At 42.3% G+C, this 24,385-nt stretch overlaps 1 long non-coding RNA gene across 1 annotated transcript; it reads right to left on the bottom strand.

Moving 5' to 3' along the window:
• Positions 1 to 1,899: 1,899 nt before the first annotated feature.
• On the bottom strand, positions 1,900 to 20,772 carry LOC123938026. Its single transcript, XR_006817654.1, has 2 exons — positions 20,176 to 20,772; positions 1,900 to 2,408 (listed from the first exon to the last, which is right to left on the bottom strand). It is a non-coding gene; the product is annotated as an uncharacterized LOC123938026 (long non-coding RNA).
• Between the last annotated feature and the right edge of the window lie 3,613 nt (positions 20,773 to 24,385).

Here is a 24,385-nt window from a genome sequence, read left to right as displayed (position 1 = left end):
ACAAAGAACCAATTTGTGGTTTAGGGAATGACTCATTATTCTGTCCCAGACTTTCTGTCAGAGGTCTGAGAATTCCTGTGGTAGTTTTAAAAAACACATCTGCACATTCTTTGGTGTACCTCTCACCAAGAGATGGATGGAGTCTGTTTGCCTCCCCCTTAAAACTGAGGGGGCCTTTATGATTCTCTTAACTTCTAATGCCAGGCTAAAAAAGACACTACAGATTCCATTTGGCTCTCTCACTTGGGACAAGGACCTTGGAAACCCTGAACTACCTTGAAAGAAATTTGTCCACGCTAAGCTGCGATGCTAGAGAGACCACGTAAAGACAGAAAGAGATACCCAAGGAACCTCTGTTTGAGCCTTCCCAGCCCAGGTGCCAGACCCCAGTGAATGAGATGATTCTAGACCCTGAACAAAAATTGTCCAACTGAGCCCAGACAACCCCCAGAGATACAATGGCAATAATAAAAGGATTGTTGTGGCTTTAAACTACAAAGTTTTGAGGTCATTTGTCATGCAGCAATAGAACCAGAAGTCCACATGTCTTGAAACTGTCTGCCAGGTCAGAAGGAAGCTGTTTTTGCTCTCTTCTCTCCGTTCTCTGCCCCATCCACTCCTTCCTACTTCAATTCTTTTTAATTCTGTAAGTTCCCAGGACTTCAGGGTGCTTATAATTCATACAATAAAAAGATGTCATCTTAGAAAAATTCTGTCAATATATCCAATAGTTTTTGCTTTAAAGATGCTACTGTCAACACAAATATTCTTGCCTACAATAGAAAGACCAATGTCCAAGCTTCTAAAAAAATGAACATTTCAATATCTTTATTTTTCTAATTTTTCACAGAATAAAACTTTTATTACTGTCTGCCAGTATAGCCAAACAGGAGCTGTTACCCTTAAATCCTCCTAGACAACTGATGGTTTGGGGGTTAAAAAAAAGAAAGAAAAGAAAAGCATTTTTCTAAATACATATTTTTGAGGGACTGGAAATACAAAGATTTTCCAGGATTCAAGTAGATCTCTTCTTAACCACACTCCATATATACAGAAAGCAGAATGTAAACCTCAACCAATTATATTTCGAAGCAAAGAATGTTTTTCTCCTGAGAGAATATGTGCATGACAGCTCTGGAGGTTTAAATTTAAACCATCTTGAATTAAATCTGAACACACAAAAAGTGGATCTTGACAAATTTCCTAAACAACATTTGCTCATGCTTGGGTAATTCAGAAATGGCTGAACAGATAGATTCAACCTTCCAGCAAAGAATTTGCTTCTGAGCTGATATGAAGCATATGAAATTTCAGCTGAAAAGGTTACTAGGAGAGGGAGAAATTTGTAAGACGTTGAAAATAGAGATGCCAGATGAATATAAAGATGATAAATGTAAAGCAGGAGCTTGGAATGAGAGCAATACCCGAGGCCATAAATCTAACAGTACTGGGTATGTCATAATTTCAAAGGTTTTATGTATTTATCTGAGATGAGTACATAGCTCAACATCGTCCTTATCCAATTTTTTTTTTTCTTCTCAGATTCCTCTTGGTTATAATAACAGTTCAAAAAAATAATAACAGTTCATATTCATACATTTCAAAATACACTGTATACATTATAAGATATACATCCTTTATATCTAAAGTCACCAGTTAAAACAAATAAGACCATTGCAACACTGTGCAAAGTTAATTACCTGGCACTTGCATTTCTGAATTCTGTTTACCTAAATTAGGACCAGCTGCACACCTGCCCCACTCCCTCCATGTCCTCTGCCCAGTTTTTATGAGCCCAGCTAAGCTTCTATATCCCTCAAGAAGCCTTCCTTTACCTCCCCAGGTCACAATGATGTTCCAGAGCTCACTTAGCTTGAAGCACACATTTTGAGGATAGAATCATTAGAATCATATAGTTTAATGGTGATTTGACTCCCCTTCCCACAGTACCATTTATTTTTTATCAAATGAGGCTGTAAATTCCTGAGAGAAAACAGTAAGGTAAAGTTGAGGGAACCCAATTAACTTTTATTAAGTCCTTACCACAAATCAGTAAGTACTGATTTAAATGTTTAAATGCCTTATTTAATACTATCGAGTAGGGCAAGTATTGATCATCCTTACTTATAGGGTAGGGGGTGGAAAGTGAGAGGAAGCAAATCCAAAAAATTTAAGAGTAGCATGCCCAAGTAAAGAGTCAGTTCCCAATGGACTGACAGCTGAGGGTTTTCTTCTGACAGCACGCTTGGTGCTTAGAAGCCTGGCAACAAGTCCTATCTTGAAGGGAAAACTGTATTGTACATTTCCATGTTCATCGCAGGTCACTCCTTGAGCCACTGGATCCACTTCATATATATTTGGGGAGCCTCTCCTTCAAGATTCTGGTGGGCCTCCTCTTCAGGGGGAACCTTAGAAGAGAAAGTTTGGGGGGAAATTATAAGCCCCAGCATTGCTGTAGGTCTTGGGGTCCCAAATGCTACTCATTGTCTCCCTCCTCCACTAGCAAGTCTAGATCCCCTTACCCTCAAGAGCTGGTGCAGGCTGTTTACTTGGTGACACAACCCAAATTCTCATTTCTGATTATTACTACACTTGTTCATTGACTGTTAGAACTGAAGGGAGAACAAAGAGGTGCCTGAATAAATCACCTGCATGCTAATCATAGTCCTCTTTGCCTCAATCGTGTAATTATAGCACTGCTGCTTCTTTTTTTTTTTTTTTTTAAGATTTTATTTACTTACTTGATAGACAGAGATTGCAACTAGTCAGAGAGGCAGGCAGGGAGAGAGAGGAGGAAGCAGGCTCCCCGCGGAGCAGAGAGCCCGATGTGGGGCTCGACCCCAGGACCCTGGGATCATGACCCGAGCCGAAGGCAGAGGCTTTAACCCACTGAGCCACCCAGGCGCCCCTAGCACTGCTTCTTCTTGATCAATGTCAATTATCTCAGCCAAGATAGTGACTCTTCTTGCCTGTTAATATCTCTCCCTTGGTGGAGGTGGTCTTCCATGAGGGGAGAGGAATCCTAACTCTGCAGAGGCACAAGCTTTGGGACAAGAGGCCCAAATTTCCCAAATGGATCATTTCCCGACAGGGAGTTAAGTATGGTCACTCCTGCTTCCATCCTTTTGGTTTTTAGACCCATGTAGACTGCTTACAGGGGATGGAGCACTATATGAAGTCTTTGATTCAACATATATGTTGTGCTTTAGAGGGTGGTTCACCATCCTCATAAAGTATCTCCTTCAAGATAGAACTTCAGGGGTGCCTGGGTGGCTCAGTGGGTTAAAGCCTCTGCCTTCGACTCAGGTCATGATCCCAGGGTCCTGGGATCTAGCCCCGCATCGGGCTCTCTGTTCAGTGGGGAGCCTGCTTCCTCCTCTCTCTCTGCCTGCCTCTCTGCCTACTTGTGATCTCTGTCTGTCAAATAAATAAATAAAATCTTAAAAAAAAAAAAAGATAGAACTTCAGTTGTGCTTCCAGGAGGCTGTTCCACCCTTTCCAGCAGGTTCTTGGTGGTGCAGTATGGGGTATGACCAGTGGGTCCCATGATCGTGAGCATTCCTACACGTTAGGTAATGTGGGTTACCAGATTTGACACAGTGCTGTATGGAATATCTTGTCAATAGAGTAACACTCTGTAAGATTTGGACAGTAACATTGGCTGAAGTCCTGCAGCTATGAAAAGCAACCTATAGCAGGAATGTGTTTCTAGTGTGAGCATGAATCTCTCGCCCTTTCAGAAGAGAAGTGACCCCACGGACTCAACTTGCCATCCAGTGGTCAGTTAGTCTCCATATTGGGGGCCCAGCATTAGTCCTGTTAATGGCAGGTTGGATATTCGGTAGCACTAGTAGTGACATCAGCCTTGTTAAACTGGTGCCGTGTTGTTGGACCCACGGATAACCTCCATTTCTGTCACCAAGACTACTTTATTCTATGCCCATTGTCCTGGCACTGGGGTGACTGATGACAGGGTCTGGCTGACATATGAGCCGTTTTGTCCAGTTGGTTGTTTAGTGCCTCTTCTGCGGCAGATGCTCTTTGGTGGACTTTAATATACGATAGCAAGGTCTACACAATTTTCACCCACAGTCTTATGTCCCTTCACCTGTCTCTACCCAGTCATTCTTGTGTCCCTATTCTTCCATTCTTCCTCCTTTCATGTTCCTGTCCAGCTGGCTAAGCCATTTGCCACTATGAGTCTGTATATATATTCTAACTTTGGGTCATTTTTCTCTATACCAAGTGGACGACAACTTGAGGATCTACCCATTAGGAGTATTTTCACTTGCTACAGTTTTGTTTCTCAGGGAAGCATACCCAGAGAAAGAATTTGGTGTAGAATATCTAGTAAGGAATCTGCTGGGATAGAATGCGGGGAAAAAAAGAGAAAGGAAGCAAGACTGAACAGCAAGAAAAGTACAGCTTGGTATAGTCCTGATGACAGTCTTAGAAGATCGGATATGGAGCTTTAGAGCTAAACTGATCTTTCAGGGTTGTCTTATGTTGGCCTTTCATGGCGGGGCATTTGTATCTCCATCTCAACCAATCATTGGATCCAACCCACTCCAAGAAGGTTGTGATTCCGCTCGAGGAGTTTCTTTGAGGCTGAATCAATCCCTAAACAGTTTGACAGATAAAGGCTGCCGCTGACAGCCCTCTGACAGCAGAAGGCAGAAGCCACAAGTCCTTTTTTTTTTTTTATTCGTTTATTTGTTTATTTACAGCATAACAGTGTTCATTGTTTTGGCATCAACCCAGTGCTCCATGCAGTACGTGCCCTCCCTATTACCCACCACCTGGTTCCTCAACCTCCCACCCCCTCTCCCCTTCAAAACCCTCTGGTAGTTTTTCAGAGTCCATAGTCTCTCATGGTTCATCTCCCCTTCCAGTTTCCCTCAACTCCCTCTCCTCTCCATCTCCCCACGTCCTCCATGTTATTTGTTATGCTCCACAAATAAGTGAGACCATATGATACTTGACTCTCTCCACAAGTCCTTTCTTAAAGGGGAATCAGTGGCACATCTTCACAGAATCAGATAGCCTGAGGTCAAACCCTGACTACACTGGTTACTTCCTGGTTGATCTTGGAAAATGACCTCTCTGAGTTTCAGTTTCCTCATCTGTGGAATGGGGGTATTACTTATTTCCTGGGAACTTGTAAAAATTCCAGGATATAATTCATGTAAAACACATTATATGGATCACCAGAAAGAGCCCAGTAAAACTGAACTATTATTATTATTATTTTTTTCATAAAACTGGATTGGCAGTAACCTCTTGGACATCAACTTTAGCAATATTTTTCTGGGTATGTTTCTCCAGGCAAGGGAAACAAAAGTAAAAATGAACAATTGGGACTACATCAAAATAAAAAGCTTTTGCGCAATGAAAGAAATCATCAACAAAATGAAAAGGCAACCTACTGAATGGGAGAAGATATTTGCAAATGATATATCCTATAAGGAGTCAATATCCAAGATATATATAGAACTCATACAGCCCAACACCACAAAAACAAAAAATCCAATTTAAAAATGGGGAGAGATACTTTCCAAAGAATAGATACAGATGGCCAAAAGACATAAGAAAAGGTGCTCAACATCACTCATCATCAGGTAAATCCAAATCAAAACCACAACGAGATGTGACCTTGCACCTGTCAGAATCTCTAGAATCAAAAAGAGGACATTATATGTTCATAAAAAAATAAAAAATAAATAAAAAATTAAAAAAAAAAAGACGAGAAGTAAGTGCTGGTGGGGATGTGGGATGTGGAGGAAAAGGAACCCTCACGCACTATTGGTGGTAATATAAATTGGTGCAGTTGCTATGGAAAACAGTATGGAGGTTCCTCAGGAAACTAAAAATAGAAGTATCATATGACTCAATAATTCCACTTCTGTGTATTTACCTGAGGAAAATGAAAACAATAATTCAAAAAGATAAATGTACTTCTATGTTTATTGTAGCATTATTTGCAATAGCCAAGGTATGGAAGCAAACCGAGTGTCTATTGGTAGACGAATGGATAAAGATTATGTCATACATATATACACAGTGGAATATTACCTAGCCATAAAAAGAATGAGATCTTGATATTTGCAACAACACGGATGGACCTAGAGGGTATTATGCTAAGTAAATAAGTCAGACAGAGAAAGACAAATACCATATGATTTTACTTACATGTGGAATCTAAAAAACAAAACCAGTGAACAAAGAGAAACAGACTCATAAATTCAGAGAACAAACTGGTGGTTGCCAGAGGGGAGGGGTGGGGGATGGGTGAAATAGGGGAAGGGGATTAAGAGGTACACAATTCCAGTTACAAAGTAAATAAGTCACAGAAATAAAAGGGACAGCACAGAGAATATAGTCAATAATACTGTAATAATGGTAAATGGTGACAGATGGTGACTATAGTTAACCATGGTGAGCACTGAATAATGTATAGAATTGTCAAATCACTATGTTGTACACCTGAAACTAATAATAACATTGTATGTTAATGATATTTCAATAATTAAAAAAAATGCTTAAAAAATCTGGATCAAACTATGCACTGTATTATTTCTAAGACCTTTATTGTTGGCTAGCTGATATCCTCAGGCCTTTTAAAAAATATTTTTCTTTCTGGGTTCAGATATGGGAAGTTAGCTCTACAGTATTTAGATTCAAATTTCTGGAGAATGGGCCTGGTACTTTCTTTGCACACCCAGCACCCAGTGAGAGGCCTGCATTTCTTCTTGTGGTGGGAGGGCATGGCAAACCCAATAGGGAATTGGGGGACCAGCTGAGCATGTGCCTGGCTATGAAGCCTCAGCACTGGCTCATTACCTCAGATGGTGGCTGGCTCTCCAGCTCCTTCCTCCCCAGCTATGGCGGGTTTGGCGGGCTGTGAAGAGGGGCCTGCCCTCTAGCGGACACTTCATAGTGGTTGGATTTAAATAATCCCTAGTCAAATATCATCTCTTGTAAGGAGCCTAGATGTCCTGAGTTCAAATAAAGCAACCATACCCTGTGAGGGATCAAACTGGCCCCCATTGTCAGAACTGGAGAGGTCCAGAACACCAGAGAGAGCCCCAACCCAACCTGTCAGACAAAGACTTTAGGGCAGAGGTTTTCAAACTGTAGGCAGTAACCTATCGAAGGGTGACAAAATCATTTTAGTGGATGATGACAAGCTTTTTTTTTTTTTAAATGAGCTAGAAAACTATATTACATAACTACATACTGCTTTTTTATTTGAGAATGTATGTTTTTTCTGGGGTATAATATAATGAGTGTGTAGCTGATTTTGTATCTGCCTGAAATATACTGCCTTGGGGGAAGATACTTAAAGCCCAAATTATCACCTGACACTCAACCCAAAAGCCTTCCTCTGCTTTCCTTTCTTTTGATCAGGAATAGCTTGAGATATTTCTGTTATTTCTTTACATTTCATTCATCGTGTAGTCATTAGACTTGGGGTAATCAAGAAGAATGCATTTTATTGCTGTTCCTTCTGTGCCCCTTCTCCCTTCCAGTTGGTGCCCTGTGTGGGCTAAGAAGGCTGGACCGCTCCATTTCTCTCTCCTAGCTGGCAAAACAATCAAGAGTGAACTAGGCTGTTGGGTACTGGAAGGAGATTGGAACGGGCTTCTTATCTGAGACAGGTGGAGCCAATGACGAAATTACTAGATGGGCACCTGGGTGGCTCAGTCAGTTAAGCATCTGCCTTCAGCTCAGGTCATGATCCCAGAGGCCTAGGATCAAGCCCCACGTAGGTTTCCTTGCTCTGAGAGAGCCTGCTTCTCCATCTCCCTCTGCCCCTCCCTCCCTCCCCCCCACTCTGTCTCTCAAATAAATAAATAAAATCTCTTTAAAAGAAAGAAATTACAGGAAATCTCACTTGGATCCTCAAATCCAAGGAAGTAGGCAGAAATCTAAAGCCAATGTGCAGAGAAAAACAGTGGTGTTTTTCAGACAAGGGTGAAGAAAGAAAGGTTGATTTTGCAGTGTTGAAATGGGAGGATAGGAGGCAAAAGGGAAGAATCCCCAAAATGAGGAACATCCACAGCAATATTTCATGATTGGAAAATGAGAAAAGCTAAAACATTCAAATTATTTCCTTATCTATCAATTTACATATTTTAAGTGTGCTAAAAGGAGATGACAGGGGTATGTATTACATGGGTGTATCCATTTCCAATTACATAGCTAAAAATTGTACATTTCAATGTACATATATTTTAATTTTAAAAATGATAATAATTAAGAGTGGGAAGTGTATAAAGGAATGGATGGATCAAGAATGGCAGATTGGGGGCGCCTGGGTGGCTCGGTGGGTTAAGCCGCTGCCTTTGGCTCAGGTCATGGTCTCCGGGTCCTGGAATCGAGTCCCGCATTGGGATCTCTGTTCCGTGGGGAGCCTGCTTCCTCCTCTCTCTCTGCCTGCCTCTCTGCCTAGTTGTGATTTCTCTCTGTCAAATAAATAAAAATTTTTTTTTAAAAGTGCATGGGGATTCATCATACTCTATTTACTCTGTACTTGAAATTTTCCACAATGACCCCAAATGCCTTTAACACTCCTCCTTGTTACTAATCCATCCAAGGGCTAATATTGCCTTTTCTTCATAAACTCAAACCAACATGAAAGCCATGAATTCACTAGACTGTTTCTTTTTCCACATTCCTGGCTGCTCCCAACAGCCAAGTCCTGAAGTTGCATTGGACCAGATGGTCCAGGAGCAGCCAATCCACCAGAGTCACACTGGGTAATCAGAAGGGATCTAAGAGATGGAGATGGTGGCTTTGTGTCTGGAGCGTGTACTAAATCCAGCATTTCTCCATTGACCCCCTAGATCTCTCTAAAGTCCGACCTTCCCAGAAACCCATGAGGGTAGAAGAGACCTATGCTCGTTATTTCATTGCACTGGTAATTAAGAAGGCAACAAGACCTCTACCCACCTGGGAAGTACGTGACATTGTGAATTATGAATTGAGAGGGTGGGGTGGCAACAGCTGGCAATTCAACATGTGTGCTTTGCTCAAACAGGAAGCCACAAACTAATCTTTGAGGCCCAACACAGCATGAAACCTACTGAATTGCTTGCTCAGGGCTAAGAAATGAAAGGCTTGATGGTGAGGAAATGGGCCCCTCATCCACCTCCTCATTAACAGGCCAGAGAGAGGGTGTGCTGCCAAAGGCTGGTCTTGATGTCCAGAGATATGAGGTGGAACTGGAGCACTAACATGAAATGGTACAGGAGACAGGTGTTCTAGCCTTGGATCTTCTAGTAGCTATGCAGTGTTGGGCAATCCACCCAGACAAGCTCTACTTTCATTTCCTCAACTGTAACATGATCTGGCTGATATTTCTAAAACTCCATGATTTATTTGCCATAAGGTTTCATTTACCCATTTTTGGCAAGTTATCGGTAAGGTAGAATTGTCCTCGGCTCATGTGTTACTTAATTCTTGACAAGGGTCAGTCTCACAAGCAGAGAATAGCAAGTACTTCTGGGAGGTGATTTAGGGCATAATGAGATGAAATTCCAAGTTTGCCAACTCCTCAATAGCTACAGCATCTCCTGAAATTACAATAGAAGAGATTTTTTTTTTTTTTTAATTTTGGAGGTTCCTCTTCAAGACACCCTATTAAAATGGAAATGCCTCTGAAAGACTACTCAGCCCTTAGCATTGATTTAAAACTGCGGAAAACAGTCCATTAGATAGAGAGGTCTTTTGGGTAGATGGAGAAAGGACTGAAGAAGAGTGTGAAGGCACTGATGTGAGTCCCGTGCACTTCTTGGGCTCCACTACCCCAAGTGACAGGCCAGTAGGCACAGGAATAGTTACAGAATAGTTTGGGGACACTTGACTCAGTTGCAGTCCACGTGATTTTTTTAGCACATGACTCCAAAATTCCTTACATCTGTGTCTGGGACTGAGTATCTGAGTCCCCTTCAAATCTATACATTGAAACCCCAAGCCCCAGCTTGATGGAATTTGGAGATGGGGCCTCTGGGAGGCAACTAGGGCTAGAGGATGCTATGAGAATTTCCATGATGGGATTAGTGCCTTATTGGAGGAGACACAAAAGAGATTTCTCTCCCCCTCACCACACATACTCTCCCAAGAAAGGTCACATGAACACAAAGCAAGAAGGCAGCCATCTATAAGCCAGGAAGAGAGGGCTCACCGGAACTGGATGCTGCCAGCCATTGATTTGGGACTTTCCAGCCTCCACAACTATGAGAAAACAAACTCTGGTCCTGTAAGCCAGCCAGTCTGCTGGTATTTTGGCTTGGAAGCCCAAGCGGACGAATACAGTCTCCTTTTAATCATGTGGGCCCATTTCCTTCCAGCTTTAGCCATGAAGATAATGGGCCCAAAACATGTGGCAAGGGAATATTCTTTTTTTTTAAAATTTTTTATTTCTTATTTTTTTTATAAACATATAATGTATTTTTATCCCCAGGGATACAGGTCTGTGAATCGCCAGGTTTATACACTTCACAGCACTCACCATAGCACACACCCTCCCCAATGTCCATAACCCCACTCCCCCTCTCCCAACCCCCACTCCCCCCAGAAACCCTCAGTTTGTTTTGTGAGATTAAGATTCACTTATGGTTTGTCTCCCTCCCAATCCCGTCTCCTTTCATTTATTCTTCTCCTATCCCCCTAACCCCCCATGTTGCATCTCCACGTCCTCATATCAGGGAGATCATATGATAGTTGTCTTTCTCCGACTGACTTATTTCACTAAGCATGATACCCTCTAGTTCCATCCACGTTGTCGCAAATGGCAAGATTTCATTTCTTTTCATGGCTGCATAGTATTCCATTGTGTATATATACCACCTCTTCTTTATCCATTCATCTGTTGATGGACATCTAGGTTCTTTCCATAGTTTGGCTATTGTAGACATTGCTGCTATAAACATTCGGGTGCACGTGCCCCTTCGTATCACTACCTTTGTATCTTTAGGGTAAATACCCAGAAGTGCAATTGCGGGGTCATAGGGTAGTTCTATTTTCAACATTTTGAGGAACCTCCATGCTGTTTTCCAGAGTGGTTGCACCAGCTTGCATTCCCACCAACAGTGTAGGAGGGTTCCCCTTTCTCCGCATCCTCGCCCACATCTGTCATTTCCTGACTTGTTAATTTTAGCCATTCTGACTGGTGTGAGGTGATATCTCATTGTGGTTTTGATTTGTATTTCCCTGATGCCGAGTGACGTGGAGCACTTTTTCATGTGTCTGTTGGCCATCTGGATGTCTTCTTTGCAGAAATGTCTGTTCATGTCCTCTGCCCATTTCTTGATTGGATTGTTTGTTCTTTGGGTGTTGAGTTTGCTAAGTTCCTTATAGATTTTGGACACTAGCCCTTTATCTGATATGTCGCTTGCAAATATCTTTTCCCATTCTGTCAGTTGTCTTTTGGTTTTGTTAACTGTTTCCTTTGCTGTGCAAAAGCTTTTGATCTTGATGAAATCCCAACAGTTCATTTTTGCCCTTGCTTCCCTTGTCTTTGGAGATGTTCCTAGGAAGATGTTGCTGCGGCTGAGGTCAAAGAGGTTGCTGCCTGCGTTCTCCTCAAGGATTTTGATGGATTCCTTTCTCACATTGAGGTCCCTCATCCATTTTGAGTCTATTTTCGTGTGTGGTGTAAGGAAGTGGTCCAATTTCATTTTTCTGCATGTGGCTGTCCAGTTTTCCCAGCACCATTTATTGAAGAGGCTGTCTTTTTTCCATTGGACATTCTTTCCTGCTTTGTCGAAGATTAGTTGACCATAGAGTTGAGGGTCTATTTCTGGGCTCCTATTCTGTTCCATTGATCTATGTGTCTGTTTTTGTGCCAGTACCATGCTGTCTTGATGATGACAGCTTTGTAATAGAGCTTGAAGTCCGGAATTGTGATGCCACCAACTTTGGCTTTCTTTTTCAATATTCCTTTGGCTATTCGAGGTCTTTTCTGGTTCCATATAAATTTTAGGATTATTTGTTCCATTTCTTTGAAAAAAATGGATGGTATTTTGATAGGGATTGCATTAAATGTATAGATTGCTTTAGGTAGCATAGACATTTTCACAATATTTCTTCTTCCAATCCAGGAGCATGGAACATTTTTCCATTTCTTTGTGTCTTCCTCAGTTTCTTTCATAAGTACTTTATAGTTTTCTGCATATAGATTCTTAGCCTCTTTGGTTAGGTTTATTCCTAGGTATCTTATAGTTTTGGGTGCAATTGTAAATGGGATTGACTCCTTAATTTCTCTTTCTTCTGTCTTGTTGTTGGTGTACAGAAATGCAACTGATTTCTGTGCATTGATTTTATATCCTGACATTTTACTGAATTCCTGTACAAGTTCTAGCAGTTTTGGAGTGGAGTCTTTTGGGTTTTCCACATATAGTATCATATCTGCGAAGAGTGATAGTTTGACTTCTTCTTTGCCGATTTGGATGCCTTTAATTTCCTTTTGTTGTCTGATTGCTGAAGCTAGGACTTCTAGTACTATGTTGAATAGCAGTGGTGATAATGGACATCCCTGCCGTGTTCCTGACCTTAGCGGAAAAGCTTTCAGTTTTTCTCCATTGAGAAAGATATTTGCGGTGGGTTTTTCATAGACGGCTTTGATAATATTGAGGTATATGCCCTCTATCCCTACACTTTGAAGAGTTTTGATCAGGAAGGGATGCTGTACTTTGTCAAATGCTTTTTCAGCATCTATGGAGAGTATCATATGGTTCTTGTTCTTTCGTTTATTAATGTGTTGTATCACATTGATTGATTTGCGGATGTTGAACCAACCTTGCAGCCCTGGAATAAATCCCACTTGGTCGTGGTGAATAATCCTTTTAATGTACTGTTGAATCCTATTGGCTAGTATTTTGGTGAGAATTTTTGCATCTGTGTTCATCAAGGATATTGGTCTGTAGTTCTCTTTTTTGGTGGGATCCTTGTCTGGTTTGGGGATCAAGGTGATGCTGGCCTCATAAAATGAGTTTGGAAGTTTTCCTTCCATTTCTATTTTTTGGAACAGTTTCAGGAGAATAGGAATTAGTTCTTTAAATGTTTGGTAGAATTCCCCTGGGAAGCCCTCTGGCCCTGGGCTTTTGTTTGTTTGGAGATTTTTGATGACTGTTTCAATCTCCTTACTGGTTATGGGCCTGTTCAGGTTTTCTATTTCTTCCTGGTTCACTTGTGGTAGTTTATATGTCTCGAGGAATTCATCCATTTCTTCCAGATTGTCCAATTTGGTGGCGTAGAGTTGCTCATAGTATGTTCTTATAATTGTCTGTATTTCTTTGGTGTTAGTTGTGATCCCTCCTCTTTCATTCATGATTTTATTTATTTGGGTCCTTTCTCTTTTCTTTTGGATAAGTCTGGCCAGGGGTTTATCAGTCTTATTAATTCTTTCAAAGAACCAGCTCCTAGTTTCGTTGATTTGTTCTATTGTTTTTTTGGTTTCTATTTCATTGATTTCTGCTCTGATCTTTATGATTTCTCTTCTCCTGCTGGGTTTAGGGTTTCTTTCTTGTTCTTTCTCCAGCTCCTTTATGTGTAGGGTTAGGTTGTGTACTTGAGACCTTTCTTGTTTCTTGAGAAAGGCTTGTACCACTATATATTTTCCTCTCAGGACTGCCTTTGCTGTGTCCCACAGATTTTGAACCGTTGTGTTTTCATTATCATTTGTTTCCATGAATTTTTTCAATTCTTCTTTAATTTCCTGGTTGACCCATTCATTCTTTAGAAGGATGCTGTTTAGTCTCCATGTATTTGGGTTCTTTCCAGCTTTCCTCTTGTGATTGAGTTCTAGCTTTAGAGCATTGTGGTCTGAAAATATGCAGGGAATGATCCCAATCTTTTGATACCAGTTGAGACCTGATTTAGGGCCCAGGATGTGATCTATTCTGGAGAATGTTCCATGTGCACTTGAGAAGAATGTGTATTCTGTTGCTTTGGGATGAAATGTTCTGAATATATCTGTGATGTCCATCTGGTCCAGTGTGTCATTTAAGGCCTTTATTTCCTTGTTGATCTTTTGCTTGGATGATCTGTCCATTTCAGTGAGGGGAGTGTTAAAGTCCCCTACTATTATTGTTTTATTATTGATGTGTTTCTTTGATCTTGTTATTAATTGGTTGATATAGTTGGCTGCTCCCACGTTAGGGGCATAGATATTTAAAATTGTTAGATCTTCTTTTTGGACAGACCCTTTGAGTATGATATAGTGTCCTTCCTCATCCCTTATTATAGTCTTTGGCTTAAAATCTAATTGATCTAAGGATTGGCAAGGGAATATTCTTAAACATTATTACTTTCCTGGAGACTATGAAGCTGGTGCTGTTGTTTGAGGCATCCAGTGAACTTCTCAGCCCCTGAGAAGTTTTCTGACTACTTTTGGTTGATCCCATCAAACAAGGTGGTTGCATTTCTTCAAGGAACGCCCCTCTCTTAACTTGTCTCACGTGTGAAATAGGTTTACTAACTTGATATGTGTTGGAAAAGTTGGAAAGACTTTTAATTTCTTTTCCAATTATCAACAGTTTCAAACATGCTGCAAAAGTAAAGAGTAGCATAAAGAGCCTCCACTCAGATTCAGTGCTTGCTTGTGAAGATTTTAAAGAAAAATACACAGTAAGAGATGAAGTATTATGTCTGCAAAGTAGTAAGTTGCCATGGGGGAAAGAAACTCATTATTTTGTGGGGTATAAATACACTATTAAACCACAGGAAAACATAGGTAATCCTTCTTCAATGACATGCAAGGGTAAATTTGACTTAAACTTTTAAAAAAGATTTTATTTATTTATTTATTTGTCAGAGAGAGAGAGAGAGAGAGAGAGAGTACAGGGAACAGCAGGCAGAGCAAGGAGCCTCATGTGGGACTTGATTCCAGGACCCTGGGATCATGACCTGAGCTGAAGGCAGATGCTTAACCAACTGAGCCAACCAGGCATCCCTTGACCTAAGTTTTAAAAATTGAATTCCTTGACAAAACAAAGAAGCAAAGTTGAAAGAGAGACAGATAGACAGATAGACAGACAGACCAAGAAACAGACTCTTAACTATAGAGGAGGAATGATGGTTACCAGTGGGGAGAGGTGGGGGATGGGTGAAATTGGACATGGGGGCCCTTGTCAGGATGAACACTGGGTCAGGTATGGAAGTATTGAACTACTACATTGTACATCTGAAATTAATACAGCATTGTATGTTAACTATACTGGAAATAAAATTAAATTGTTTAATTAAAAAAATTAAAATTAGATACTTTAATAAAATGGAAACATTAAATAGTCAGGGATAAACCTTTTTTCTTTCAGTGGGTTTTTGATGTTTTCTCCTCTTCAGAGGACCCCAGGAAGGGGTTCCTGGCAGAGGACTACATGAACAGACAAACTCCCCATCTTCTTATCCCAGTTCTCTGAGCCGTCTCCTGAGGCAGAAACCTAGGGGTGTCATTCCCCCAATCTTGCTGCATCTTCCCATCTGATCCTTTTTACAAACACAGTTCCCATCTGATTCTTTTTACAAACATAGTTAAATACTCCAAGTGTCATCATTTCCACACTTGATTTTCAGAGCCTACTCTTGACTGGCATCCTAACAGCATGGTTTCCTTAAAATTTTGCAAGGACATATGCCAGCTGACATATTTATGTCACTCCTATCTTTAAATTCATATAGTGGCACCAGTTCCCAGGAAAGTAAATTTCCCCTGCTACCAGACCAGAGACTAGACTCCAATGGATTAAGTCGGGTCACTGCTTTCTTCCTTGACTCCTTCAGCCTACCTCACCATGTTCCCAGTGAGTGGTCTTCAAGGTTGTGACATGGTGCTTTCTCTTCTCCATCAACCTTATATATAGAAAGTTCTTCCCTGTTTTTCCAAATCTCTTCCTCCCCTTTTACTGTACATCTCTTTAAAATTACATTTACTGGGGCGCCTGGGTGGCTCAGTCATTAAGCATCTGCCTTCAGCTCAGGTCGTGATCCCAGGGTCCTGGGATCGAGCCCCACATTGGGCTCTCCGCTCAGCAGGAAGCCTGCTTCTCCCTCTCCCACTCCCCCCGCAAGTTTCCCCTCTCTCGCTGTGTCTCTCTCTGTCAAATAAATAAATAAAATCTTTAAAAAAAATAAAAATAAAATAAAATTACATTTACTTGTGGGGAGGAACCTATCAAGGCTGGAACTTTTCTTTTAATTCCAGTGTAATCAACATACAATGCTATATCAGTTTCAGGTGTACAATGCAGTGGTTCAACAGTTCCATATACTACTCAGTGCTCATCATGTAAGTGCACTTTTTAAAAAATATTTTATTTATTTATTTGAAAGGTAGAGAGAGACAATGAAAGAGAGACAGCATGAGAGGAGAGAGGTCATCGGGAGAAGCAGACCTCCTGCTGAGCAGGGATCCCGATGTGGGACTCGATCCCAGGACTCCAGGATCATGACCTGAGCCGAAGGCAGTTGCTTAACCAACTGAGCCACCCAGGCACCCCTCTAAGTGCACTCTTAATCCCCTTCACCTGATTCACCCATTCCCCCCTGCCCTCTGGTAACCATCTGTTTGTTCTCTAGAGTTAAGAGTCTGATAGGGCGCCTGGGTGGTTCAGTGGGTTAAGCCGCTGCCTTTGGCTCAGGTCATGATCTCAGGGTCCTGGGATCGAGTCCCGTATCGGGCTCTCTGCTCGGCAGGGAGCCTGCTTCCCTCTCTCTCTCTCTCTGCCTGCCTCTCTGCCTGCTTGTGATCTCTCTCTCTCACTGTCAAATAAATAAATAAATCTTTTTAAAAAAAAGAGTCTGATAAAGAAGATGTGCTACATGTATACAGTGGAATATTACTCAGAATAACAAAGAATGAAATCTTGCCATTTGCAACAATGTAGATGGAGGTAGAATGTATTATGCTAAGTGAAATAAGCCAATCCGAAAAAGACAAATATGGTACGATTTCACATATGTGAAGAATTTAAGAAACAAAACAGTGAACAAAGGATAAAAAGAGGGAGAGAGAGACACCAACCAGAAAGAGGTGTTTCTCTTTCTCTCCTCCGTCATTCACAGCAGAAGAGTAAGTGCTCCAGAAGTTACACAATGCATCTGCTAACCTACTGTGTTCACATTCGGGGGCTGAGATTTTTCATGTTTGAGAGATGGTTTAAGCGTGTTCCAGATGTCTGGGGCGCCTGGGTGGCTCAGTGGTTTAAGCCTCTGCCTTCGGATAGGTCATGATCCCAGGGTCCTGGGATCAAGCCCCGCATCGGGCTCCCTGCTCAGCGGGCAGCCTGCTTCCTCCTCTCTCTCTGCCTGCCTCTCTGCCTACTTGTGATCTCTGTCTGTCAAATAAATAAATAAAAAATCTTTAAAAAAAAAAAGAGTGTTCCAGATGTTTGTGAGGCACATTTTATAAAAATGCTCATTAAAATGTTAAACTCTGGGGCGCCTGGGTGGCTCAGTGGGTTAAGCCGCTGCTTTCAGCTCAGGTCATGATCTCGGGGTCCTGGGATCGAGTCCCGCGTTGGGCTCTCTGCTCAGCAGGGGCCTGCTTCCTCCTCTCTCTCTGCCTGCCTCTCTATCTACTTGTGATCTCTCTCTGTCAAATAAATAAATAAAATCTTTAAAAAAAATGTTAAACTCTAAGGCTTAAGAGAGCATGTCTATTTACATTTTTCTGTATGAGTACTGAATGTGTTAGTGTTTGATGCTTTGGATAATGGTGGGATTTTCTATAATGACATGACAGCGGATAAGAAAAAGAGGAAGAGTAGAAACTCATTGATAGCATCTTCCAGAGAGTCTCTTTTTATGACTTAAATACAAACACTGTCTCACATGAACCCAATTGCTTCCATCTCAACTTTTACTATGATCACTGCCATTATCACAGCCGTTCACAGTTGTGTAGTAAAATCAGCCACATTCGAAGCCCAGGACTGAAAGCCAAAGATAGGTTTCTAGTACCACCTTGTGGCTAACCTATTAATACACATTTTAAGCTGATGACTACATAGCTAGATCTGTAGATACATACACAGAGTATTGGAAAATATGCATTTTTTGATGCATATAAAATTACGTATGCACCAAATGATAGAGCAGGAAGAAATTTTACAACTACTTAAACCTCAGGTGGCAGGAACAGATTTCACCTTCCACAGATGCACAGGATTTAATTTCTCTTTAATTAACCTAATCTCAGTTAATTCAGGGCCCCCCAAGTCCATCCCCAGGCTTGCTTCTAAATTCTGGAGGATTTAAAAGGTGTCAAGTCATCAAGAAGTGTGGGAACACATTTCTCATCCTCAGTTGTCAAATAACAGAAGTCACTTGTGTGTCCTTTGTTGCTTGTCCCCAGCCACAAGTCACCTTCAGGTCTGATGTATAACTGCTGATTCTGCACCCCACCTGCTGGTCTACACCCCACTGGGCCCCACCTGCCTTGGCACACCACACCACCATTCTTTCCTGGCTTGTCTCCCTTGGGCTCCACCTGGGAAGCAGCACAATGTCATTCTGTTCTAGGATCTCCCAAACCATCCAGAGTGTGTGTTTTGTTCTCTTCTAGGACAGCAGGGCGCAGGCTCCTTTGCAGTGACTCATGGGCATGTTAGTACGGGACTCCTTCCTCTCCCAAGTCTTCCTATTTCTCCTTCCCAGAAATGATGAATACCCAACTTTTGTAGCAACATGGACGGGACTGGAAGAGATTATGCTGAGGGAAATAAGTCAATCAGAGAAAGTCAAGTATCATATGTTCTCACTTATTTGTGGAGCATAACAAATAACATGGAGGACATGGGGAGATGGAGAGGAGAGGGAGTTGAGGGAAACTGGAAGGGGAGATGAACCATGAGAGACTATGGACTCTGAAAAACAACCAGAGGGTTTTGAAGGGGCGGGGGGGGGGGGGGAGGTTGAGGAACCAGGTGGTGAGTAATAGGGAGGGCACGTATTGCATGGAGCACTGGGTGTGATGCCAAAACAATGAACACTGTTATGCTGTAAATAAACAAACAAACAAAAAAAACCTTCTACTAGAAACCTTCTACTCTGTTTCAGTAAGTTTGACCTTTTTGTTTAACATTCCACATCTAAGTAATAGTCTGCAGGATTTGTCTTTCTCTGTCTGGCTTATTTCACTTAGCATGATCCATGTTGTAGCAAAAGACAGGATTTCTTTTTTTTTCTTTTTCTTTTTTTTTTTTTTACAGCTGAATAATATTCCATTACATATAGAGAGAATACATATAACACATTTTGTGGATCTATTCATCCACTGACAGACACTTAGGTTGTTTCCATACCTTGTCTATTGTGAATAATGCTGCAATGAACATGGGGGTGTAGATAGCACTTCCAGATAATGGTTCCATTTCCTTTAGATATATACCCAGATGTAGGAAAGCTGGATCATATGATAGTTCTATTTTTAATTTCTTGAAGAAACTCCATACTATTTTCCCATTAAAAAACTACAAGACTGGAGCGCCTGGGTGGCTCAGTGGGTTAAAGCCTCTGCTTTCGACTCAGGTCATGATCCCAGGGTCCTGGGATCGAGCCCTGCATCGGGCTCTCTGCTCAGCAGGGAGCCTGCTTCCTCCTCTCTCTCTCTGCCTGCTTCTCTGCCTACTTGTGATCTTTGCTTGTCAAATAAATAAATAAAATCTTAAAAAGAAAGAAAGAAAGAAACTACAAGACTGAGCTATAAGACCCCACTCTAGAAAAGTAGCAGGCCTCTCCATAGCGGATCATTATGTTCATATTTGTGAAGGACACTGAGAATAAGGCAAGGCAGGCCTTCACTCCCTGCAGCTCCCAAGCCTTCACCATCAATGCCGAGTCCTCCATTTCTCAAAGGAGGGCCTGTCTCCTCAGGCAAGAAAGCTCAATGAGGGCCATGCTCTTTGCAAACTACAGAATACTGTGTATTGGCAATCCTAGGATCTGAGACTTTCCAGCCCAAACTGATGCCATTTCCCTCACACCCTCTCCTCTGGCCTGGCCTATGGTGTATCCTAGACCCAGGATACCCCCAGATTTCCTCTCCTAGATGCAGGTACATGTGCTCACTGGAAGCTGAATTCCTCTAGAAACTTGTGGGCCATCAGTATTGCCCTCAGGGCGGCTTCACCATCACCTTCCTCCCCATTTCCCCAAGAGTACCAAATCTACCTTCACATCAAGTCCATCCACTTCATCCTCTATATTGGCAAGCTGGTGAGTGTGGCAGGCAAGAGGTCCACAATTTCAGGGGCTCACCATCTTGGTCCTTGGGGTAAGAAGTGTGCAGCAGGTGGTGTCTACTGAGGAGGGCTGGGGCTCCACAGGAATTAAGCATACAGAGATGAGGGTTAGAGGGAACCCCGAGGGGGAATCACTCTGACCTCAAATCATCCCTTCTTTCCCTGACACCCCTAGGGTAAAGACCAAGCTTCGTAATGTGAAACTCCGAGCTGTTCTGCATCTCAGTGCTCCCAGGCTCTCCGTTGTCACCTCCCACCAACACAGAACTTCTAGTAACAGCTTGTCTCAAACACCGAGTTATACCTCTGTTTCTCTGCACATGTTGCCCCAGCCCTTCTATCTTCTGAACACGGAACTCCATGCAGGCAAGGTCCTCATCTGGTGTTCAGCATCCGGAGCAGGGCCAGCTCCAAGTCAGTGAGTGCAAAGAACCATACTGCCAGTTCAGGCCCACACTGGGGCATTGAAGCTGGGTTTCTGGCAGGTTCATGGAGCCAGGGTCCCTCACCCCTACCTTCGGCTTCTCTGTTTCCCAGACTGTTCATTTGGACATGTAGTCCAACAACCAGTGCAGGCAGCAGCTGGTGGAGCCAGTGGGGTAGACAGAGCAGATCCAGAAGGAGCAGGAGTACTGGAGGGTGAGGGGTGTGGCTGCCCCAGTTGGGATGGGGAATGTGTAACCTCCCAGGGAGCGAGTCTTCCAGCTCTTGAAGGAGGAGGATGGGATTCAGTCCTAGCCAGGCACCTTTTCCATTCTCCCCTAGCACGGTGGCAAAAGGAGCACTTCTGGCAGACCAGCAAGAACACCAGTCAGTGGGTGCCATTGTGGTTCATTCTACAACCTGATCCTTGTGGCCACTGGGATCTGACAGATGCAACACCTCGAGAGCCTTGCTTAAAACCAAGAAGCTGGTGTAGACGGGCCGCAGAGACCTAGCATCCACTCACTACCCTTCTGTGAACTGATGGGGAGTGGGCCGGTCTGCTCTAGCTCTTTCCTTTTCCCACCACACCCAACCCCACCCAAGGGCTTCCTTGCTCCTTGCAGGGGGACTGAGGGTCTCTGAACTGGTTTCTCTGCCAGCACTGGGGAGAGGTTGGGTTTCCAGTTGGAGACACTTGGATGGAAGAAGCTGTGGGCTCCTTTGTGACTCCATGATACTAAGCAGGAAAAGGGTAAAGGTCCTCCCAATCCCTGTGTTAAACAGGATGGATGAACTGTCTCAAAATGGAGAAATAAGAGGAAAAATATATTGCTTTCTAACCTAAACGTTTACTGCCTCCCACTCTGCAATTAATTCTGGTGTTTTATGTGTCTAACCAGATATTAACATGAAGCTTTGCATGCATTGGTGGGTGACTGATCTCAGGACAGTTGGGGTAAAGGGATGTGCCCCAAGAAGCCTTGGCAACATGTGGAGAGCCCTTTCCAGAAAAGTCTCCTCTGAGCCCATCTCTTGGATAACCTGAGTGCTTGTCATGATCTTGCACCTGTCTCTGGGTTCCCTTCAGATTCATGTGCTCTTCCACTCCAGTCAGCCCAACACGTGGGTTCTTCCAGGAGAGCAGATGAGCATGTTGGTTTTCCTACTATTTTTCAGTCAATCTGGGTCTCTGTGATGTCTTTGGTTATTTTTTTCCAGGAGATGCTCACTTTCATAGGGTTCTAAATCAGTTTCCATTACATTTAACACGCCCTGTAACTCAATCTTCACATGTGCACATGGTGTCGATGACCAAGCGCCCATATCCCCATTGCTTCTGCCTGATCTTGCCCACATTTTATCAAGACTGTGCTGGTTGCCCTTTTGGAATATAGTCCTCTCATTAGAATTTGACGTTTTCTGTTATAAAGAAATTCACTGGTTGGTACTCTCAACAAAATCAAGTCCAAACTGTCAAGACCAAGGATGTCACTAAAGGGAGATTCCACATGAGGAGAGGGAAACATGACAGCCCCAGCTCTTGGCTCCTGAGACAGACTCACTTTCGGGATATTCTTGAGGGATGCTGCTCATTTGTGAATCTGGCTACAACGTCTCTGAATATTAATGGAACTTACCTGAAGGCTCAGGGAGAAGGGTAGAAACCATTGGAGAGTAAACTCTGATCAGAGAATGTGACCGTAGAGTCCATATCCCTCACCTGAAGCTGAGAGTGGGATGCTCTGCTCTCCACTGCAGGGGAAACACAGTGACCCGGACAGGCACATTCTTGCCCACAGAGCCTATTATCTGACACCAAATGAGGCAGGAGGTTGAACAAGACTTAGATTGAACAAGAGTGATGCATATTTCCAAGAAGGGCACGGGCCAGGGGCGACATGACAGGAGTCCCAGCCTAGTCTAGATCGTCAAAGAAGGTGGCTTCTTAGAACCAAGACTCTAAATAGGAGTTAGGCAAAAGATGACTGTTCTGGCCAGAGGATAGAGCACATAAGGATGCCCTGCAGTAAGATGATTTTTCAGAAGAAACTTTGCAGGCCAGAAGAAAGGTGGCATGATGTATTGAAAGTGTTGAAAGGGGGAAATCTGCAGCCAATAATACTCTCTCCAGCAAGGCTACCATTCAGAATAGGAGAAGAGATAAAGTGTCTCCCAGACAAACAAAAGTTAAAAGAATTCATGACCACTAAACTAGCCCTGTAAGAAATGTAAGGAGGACTCTGTGAGTGGAAAACAAAAACCATAAGTAAGAATAAGAAAAATGGATGACACAAAGTCAGTGAAAATAAGTATATTTGTAAAAATCAGTCAAGAGAAGCATAGAATGAAAGGATATAAAATATGATAATAAATATCTCAAACATGGAGATGAGAGGAGTTAAGAATGAGTTCAAAATTAAGTGACAGCTTAATGTAAACTGCTATATGCAAAAATTTTATATATAAACTCAATGGTAACCACAAATCAGAAAACAGTGATACAGAAAAAGTAAAGAGTAAGAAATCCAGTATATCACTAAAGAAAATCAGCAAACCATAAAAGAGAGAAAGAGAAGGATCAGAAAAAAACTACAAAACAACCACAAAGCAAATCACAAGATAGCAATTAATACATACATATCATCAATTACTTTGAATGTAAATGGACTAAATGCTCCAAACAAAAGACGTAAGTGACAGAATGGATAAAAAAACAAGACACGGGGCACCTGGGTGGCTCAGTGGGTTAAAGCCTCTGCCTTCAGCTCAGGTCATGATCCCAGTGTCCTGGGATCGAGCCCCGCATCGGGCTCTCTGCTTGGCAGGGAGCCTGCTTCCTCCTCTCTCTCTCTCTCTGCCTGCCTCTCTCCCTACTTGTGATCTCAATCTGTCAAATAAATAAATAAAATCTTTAAAATAAATAAAATAAAATTATAAAAAAAAAAAGAATATTTAAAAAAAAAACAAGACACTATACGCTCCCTGCAAAGACTCATTTAAGTCTTGAAAGACACCTGCAGATTGAAAGTGAGGGGATAGAGAAACATTTATAATGCTACTCTAGCTTTCTTTTGACACCCATTTGTAATACCTTTTTTTAAAGATTTTATTTATTTATTTGACAGAGAGAGATCACAAGTAGGGAGAGAGGCAGGCAGAGAGAGAGGGAGAGGGGGAGAGAGAGAGAGAGAGAGAGAGAGAGAGAGAAGCAGGTTCCCTGCACTCGGAGCAGAGAGCCCAATGCAGGACTTGATCCCAGGACCCTGAGATCATGATCTGAGCCGAAGGCAGCAGCTTAACCCACTGAGCCACCCAGGCACTCCCATTTGTGATACTTTTATCAGAAAAATAGAATTTAAAACAAAGTCTGAAAAAAATAAAATTAAAAAACAAATTCTGGGCTTACAGTCAAGATGGCGGAGAAGTAGCAGGCTGAGATTACATTAGGTAGCAGCAGATCAGCTAGATAGCTTATTTAAACATTGCAAACACCTACAAATCCCACAGGAGATCGAAGAGAAGAACAGCAATTCTAGAAACAAAATCAGCCACTTTCTGAAAGGTAGGACTGGCGGAGAAGTGAATCCAAAACGACGGGAAGATAGACCGCGGGGGGAGGGGCCGGCTCCTGGCAAGCGGTGGAGCAATGGAGCACAAAATCAGGACTTTTAAAAGTCTGTTCCACTGAGGGACATTGCTCCAGAGGCTAAACC

This window comes from Meles meles, chromosome 3 (assembly GCF_922984935.1).
Source record: "Meles meles chromosome 3, mMelMel3.1 paternal haplotype, whole genome shotgun sequence".
NCBI lineage: Eukaryota > Metazoa > Chordata > Mammalia > Carnivora > Mustelidae > Meles > Meles meles.
Note: the sequence above shows the minus strand (reverse complement) of the source record. Positions and strands in the feature narration are given on the sequence as shown.